Raw genomic sequence first — 6837 nt, forward strand, 5'->3', positions numbered from 1 at the left:
AAGTCATCAAAACAAAAATCAGACCTGGATAGAATGAAGAAAGTTCAGTCTTCACTTCTGGATCTTACATCCCAAAATTCTGTCTCTATTCGACATACGGACCCTCGTAGTACAATAATACAGATAATACAAGATGGTGAAGTGAAAAAGAATATGGTCCTTGTAGTGTGCAACTTGCAAATGATAAATAATATCAACTTGAAGTGAAAAAGAATATGGTCATTACTCACCATTTGTCGTGAAGTTTCTTTGACGGTGTTCCACTACACATACATTTTGTTTTCTAGTAATGAATCTCATAATTAGACTCGTTTCTATCCATAAACATCATATTATGACATCAAATATTATACTTTATTTCAACTGTTTAACAAAAGAAAAACTATGTTCACATATATAATTTTTTTCTACTTTAAAATATGTATAGTCTACTATGTTTCTATATAGTGTTCTTTTATTTCGATTTTCCTAAATCTACAAACTCATAAAATTACTCAAACTTTTTAATATGTGTATTTATCCAAAAAATTGAATTCTTTTTAAATTTTAATTAAAATTCTACAATCTAGCACTACTATTATAATTGTTTTTCTTATAAATAGTTTTATTATATTTCTTCTTAGTATTTTTCACTATTTTTTTCTTTTTGGTATGTGTGATGTTTAGAATAAGTTTTCTGTAATATGTTTTATTTCAAGTAACCTTATACATTTCTCTTAAATATATACATTATTTTAATTTTGAGCGTTTGATTAATGTTTTCTCTTTTTTTGGATATACTTTTTTTTAAAACAAATTTCACCGTTTTCAATTTTAAAACGATAAATAACGTATATCACTCAAACTATTTTAATTATTTATATTATTTAGAATTTTAAATAATAATATGTGAAACAACCATTCCCGTTTTTTTTTTAATAATAATAATTCTCTGATGGTCTCATATCCACTAGCAACCTAACAACAATCATCAACAGTGGATAACCAAACAATTCCATTAACCAATAAAAAAAATCCAACAATGAAATAATCCAATGACCAAACAAGTAAACTACAAGTTCCAACATCCTACAATGTTCTATTAACTCAACTTTAGCAACCTAACAATAGTTAGACCACAATCAATTAAACCTTTATTACATCCACCTCCTCATCGCCTTGATTCCACGATCATGCTTTGCCTTTACCTGCACCACAAACACAAATTGAGATGCATGAGTATTGTCATAAACACTCAGTGAGACAATCCTCCCATCTACTGGGCTATACACACAAGAAACTGAGATTCCATTGTTAAGCTAAACAATCAAACATAAACAACACATCAAACCAGGAAAAATCAAGTGTCGGATAAGATTGGTGTCGACCAACGCTAGGTTGATGTCGACCGACACTGACTGCTGGTGTCGACCAACACTAACCATTAGTGTCGATCAACACAACTCCATGGTCTCGACCGACACCTATATGGTGTTGATCGACACCGACTTCGCAGACAAGATCTGCTCGAAGCCGAACGTCGAACCTTTGTTCCAAACCATCTAAAATTCGTCCCAAACGCTTCAGGAACCTATGGGAAACATGAAAACAACCAACCCAAGCAAGCAAACACCACAAACAACAAAGAACAAGCAAAACAAAAGAGATCTCAGGCTTAGATCGTCCATGGTCAAGCACTCACCTCTTTTGCAGGAAGATTTGTTTCAAAGACGATGGAATCAACACCTTAAGAAGCTTCTCCTTCGTTCCCAGCAACAGCACTCCCTTCAACAGTAACAGATCTCACCAAAAATCACCAAGAAGTATCCCAAAACCTCCCAAGAACACTCTCAAACGTTTCTCTCCTTTTTCCCTCTTTTTCTCTCTTTTTCTCTCTCAACGGCGACCAAACAAGCTCTTTCCCGAAACCCTTAGACGACACCGTTGTCCTGGTTCTAACTCAATCGTAAAGGGATCCGACCGAGATTGTGGTAACCCCTGCAACAACTGGAACACATCCTCAAACTCCTCCACGACCTAAATACATAAAACAGAAGACTGCCCTACTGACTCCGGCATCGAAATCGTAACCAAGTATGCCTCACGTCCCTTCTCGATCATCTTCCTGGCCTGTACGGCCGAGATCACGAGACTCCCTGAAGTCAGTCTCACCCCCTCAAAAACCAACTTCCCTTCGGGATGCTCAAAGACCACTCTGCCCCTGTAACAGTCCAGATGTACTCTGTGACGATGCAACCAATCCATCCCCAGAATCACGTCATACAACTCTACCGGACTAATAATCAAATCCACAGGCCTCGACTCCCCTGCAATCTGGATATCCACATCCCTCACTCGGCCAAAGGCTATCAGGAACTTGCCTCCCGCAACTCTGACAACATCCGCTCTTTCACTGGGATCTCCTCTGATACTAGCGCTCTCAGTGTACTCCAGAGTAATGAAGCAATGGATTGCTCCAGAGTCAAACAGAACGAGGGACGTATACCCGCCCACCAACAAGGTCTCCACACAAACCTCATGTGCTGAGAACCTAACATTCTATCACAAGCAGAACAAACATAAATCTGAACTATTGAATTGACCAAGTTCGAGTCTCAGAAGTTATACCTGTTAGGTTCGAGTCTCAGAAGTTATACACAGTCGAGTTCACCCGCAGCATCGGGTCAATCCATCCCACCGGCTGCACACCCAGCTGCACTCCTGGCTGGCCTCCAGCCTGCACCGCTGCTACTGCCATCTGCTGTAACTTGGGACAACGAGGCTTGATATCCCCCGTCTCCCTGCAGTGGTAACACAATCGGGTATCTGCCCGCTGCTCTGTCACTGCCCGTTGCTCAACCCTCTGCAGACAGTTGGCCACCTTGTGGTCCATGCTACCACACCCAAAACATCCTGCACTACCAGACCCCGATCTCTGCGTATCATCATAGTTCCGCTTCTGCCCCTGTGCAGGCTTACCGCCCTTGCTAGAAACAGAATGCGGCTGGGTCTGCTTCGGCTGCACTGGAGGACTGATCACCACCACCAGTGACCTCAGGTCATCCTCTATCCCGGCTGTAACCTCTACTAGCTCCGCTCTCAAAGAATAGCTCCTCTACCTGCATCGAGTCCTCAGATCATCACGCAAAGCCAACAAAACCCTTCGCACCACAAGCCGACTGAACTTTGCATCCAGCTCCCGTACCGTACGGTTCCCTTGGGTCAACCCCAAGAACCGCGCCTCCATGCGATCAAGCGCGCCTCCTGTTGAAAATACTTAGAGTGGAACTCCCTCACAAAATCCATCCAAGTCATCTCCCGCTTCACCCTCTGTGCTGTCACCGATCTCCACCACACACGTGTATCTCCTGTTAGGTAGTGCACTGCCAAATCCACCTTATACTGGTTGGGACACCGAAGCGGCTGGAAAATATCCTCCATCCGCTGATAACTCTCTAATTTACATGTTTTTAGCATCATTTTTTGTCCATATTTTACATTGTTTATACCATTACCTTAGCATTTTTAGGTCATTAACTGTAGGAATTCACATTTAGATCATTTAGGGTGTTGCATTCTTGCATTTGCATACTTTGGATGAAAACAGGTGCTTTAGAGCCTAAAATGGATAGAAACAAAGACAAATCCGAGCATGTACTCGAAGGAGCCATCGAGCTGGAAGAACAGTCTGAACCCCAACACGATCGAAGAGGATCCAAGGGTAGGAAGAACGACCCGAAGATCTACCTGAGGAGTAACCCGACCTTATCCTCGTGCACCCCATCGAGTAGACCCTCGGGCAGGACTGAGAAGCTAGGTCAAAGGAGTTACCATATATATACCACCCCCCTCTTCTTCCTCGCAAACGAGCACGCCGCAGACCCTCCAACCAGAGAGCGAGAGCTTCTGAGAGAGATCTAGAGAGACTCAAACTTCTTTTCACTTTTGTTAGGATTTATTTTATATCTTTTTGTTATTTCTTTAGATTTCTACCTTGTACTCTTTATCTTTTACTCTATCTTTTAATACAATGCAATTTTCGTTCATCTTTGTTACTATGTCTTTTGCAATGATTTTCGAGTAGTGTAGTAAAGTTTCTAGGGATGGGATAGATGATTTTGTGTACTTGATCGGTTAGGATGTCTTAGTTTGATTGTTTATGATTTATAATTTCCCTTCTAGATTGGTGTTCTTAATACTGTCAACAAACCGAGAGGGTGAGATTAGATCTAGGGTGTTTTACCACCGAGAGGTGTAGATGAAATGCTTGAATCAACCAATCCTAGAGATTTATTCACTTAGCCTAAGAGATTAGATGAGTAAGGGGTTTATTGACAATAATGAATCGGTTCTTATTGCCTGCTTGGTCATGTTTCTCCAACGAGAGTTGGGTAGGGGAGTGATCAAGGTTGATTGTTTCTATCACGAGAGTGTTTTAACAAGATTTTAGAGATTCATTGTCTAGGGAATATTTGCTTGAGGCATGTAAGACATCTGTATTGGTCAGGAACACTTAGGAGTCGATTACCCCATCCTTAGAAGCTTTCGTATTTTAATTGTTTGCATTTTTATTCATCACTCGATCCCTTACCCGAACAGGTACACGATCACCTTCCTTGTTTTATCGATCACCCCATTCGATCCTGTACTCAAATGCTTGCATCGAGTGCTTCGGTCATGTGGTTTCTTGTTAATATTCTTTTCTTTTATTATTTTAGGATTGTTAGACAAAACCCACTATTGCTTGGCTTGACTTGCTTGCTTCTGATTGCATCCTACCTGCTAGCATAACAACCATTTGGATTGATAACCCTTTGTACTACAACTGCATAGGGAATTGATACCTTGGGTGAAAATCCTGTTATCAATTTGGCGTCGTTGCCATTTGGTTGAATTTTATTTTGCTATGTTTAGGATTTCAGCACTTGCTAGATCAAGTTCTTTTATCTATATTGGTTCGGTATCTGACTTGTTTGCTTTTGTTTTTGTTTGTTTTGAATCTCAGGTACAACCAGAGCACCCACCCGACCCGTCACTCGATCACCTGGATCGGGTTGACCTTCGTGTACTCACTCGGTCACCTACCTGTGCATGCAAACACGATCCAAAGGTAGCCAAAGCTTGAGTCATTTCATCGACAACATCGACAGACCAAGGTTACTCAGACAACAACAAGTTCAACAACCGCAACCAGCAACAATTGAGGAGACAATGAACAACCAGAACGTCCACCAGCTCCTCAAGCAAGGACCAACATAGGAGCAGGGGATGCTCCTTCTACTCATACTCAAAGGAATGGCATTGTGCCACCTGCTGTCCAGCAATTTTGAGATAAAGAGTAGTCTCATCCAGATGATACAAAGCAACAAGTTTCATGGATTGCCAATGGAGGACCCATTGGATCATATGGATGAATTTGATAGGCGTTGTAGCCTCACCAAGATAAATGGAGTTAGTGAGGATGGATTCAAACTCCGGCTTTTCCCATTCTCTTTGGGAGACAAAGCACATATCTGGGAGAAATCACTCCCCAAAGAGTCCATCACCACTTAGGAAGCGTGCAAGAAGGCATTTCTGGCCAAATTCTTCTCCAACACCAGAACCACAAGGCTGCGAAATGACATTTCCAGCTTTATTCAGAAGAACAATGAGACGTTCAGTGAAGCTTGGGAACGTTTCAAGGGATACACTACCAGCTGTCCTCATCATGGCTTTAGCAATGCTTCATTGCTAAGCACACTTTACAGAGGAGTGGTCCCCATGGTAACTTCCTCAACAAGGATGTTGATGAAGCTTGGGACCTAGTGGAGAACTTGGCTCAATCTGATGGGCATTACAACGAGGAGTACGATCGCACTGTGCGATCTACTAGAGAGGAAGATGCCAAGTACAAGAGGGATATGAAAGCCCTCAATGACAAGATCCATAAACTCCTCAGCCAGCAGCAGCATGTTCATGCGATCTCAGAGGAAGAGCAGTTTTTACAACAAGATGGGGAGAATATTCAGCTAGAGATCAACCAGCTCCAAAGATCAACCAGCTTCCAGGTAAAGCTGTTCAGAACCCAAAGGATTATGCCACTGACCAAGCCATCTTACTTGATGATGACTATGAGAATTACCTCACTGAGGACAGTGATGTTCAAGATGGGGAGGATATGGATTACTATGGGATAAATGAGGTCAAGTACTACATATCCGAGTATGAACCCGAGCCTTCACTCGAGGAGACTGATCGAGTTGATGATCGAGCACTGGTTCAAGAATCACAAACCGAAGAACCATCCGAGGCAGAACCCGATGACTCACCCGATGATGGTGATCGGATGATACATCGAGTAGATGTTGAGATGAGAGATCAACCTCAACTGCCTGTATCAGCAAAGGGGAACTAGAGGAAAAGTTTAATGCTGCTCTTGACATCCAACTGGAGGCGCTTGCAGAGCGTATGGCCAAGTGTAAAGCTCCACCTCCTAAGCTTTTGCCACCACACGAACTTCAAGAGGAAATCACCAAGGAGGCAGCTCAGCTGGAGATTGAGGTTAAGGAAGCTGTCAAGGAGATTGGGTATGAGAATCTCAGGAGTGGAGTATGCTTAGATCTTGAGCTGCAAATCGAGGAGAAATTGGAGGATCCTGGCTCTTTTACTTTGCCATGCTCAATAGGACTTCGGATTTTCAAAAATTGCTTGTGCGATCTGGGAGCTTCAGTCAGCATCATGCCACTGTCAGTTGCCAACAAGATGGGTTTCACCAGTTTTAAACCGAGTAGTCTGTATTTGGTTCTAGCTGATAGAACAATCAGACATCCGATTGGGATCCTAGAAAATTTGCCACTCAGGATTGGAAGAGTGGAAGTC

The 6837-nt window shown here is 42.2% G+C and overlaps 1 non-coding gene across 1 annotated transcript; it reads right to left on the bottom strand.

Annotated features, from left to right (window-relative positions):
* Positions 1-5586: 5586 nt before the first annotated feature.
* On the bottom strand, positions 5587-5693 carry LOC147918841 (small nucleolar RNA R71). Its single transcript, XR_015594199.1, has one exon. It is a non-coding gene; the product is annotated as a small nucleolar RNA R71 (small nucleolar RNA).
* Between the last annotated feature and the right edge of the window lie 1144 nt (positions 5694-6837).

The sequence above is a fragment of the Camelina sativa genome, chromosome 20 (assembly GCF_030686135.1).
Source record: "Camelina sativa cultivar CO46 ecotype springtype chromosome 20, ASM3068613v1".
In the NCBI taxonomy this organism is placed as follows: domain Eukaryota; kingdom Viridiplantae; phylum Streptophyta; class Magnoliopsida; order Brassicales; family Brassicaceae; genus Camelina; species Camelina sativa.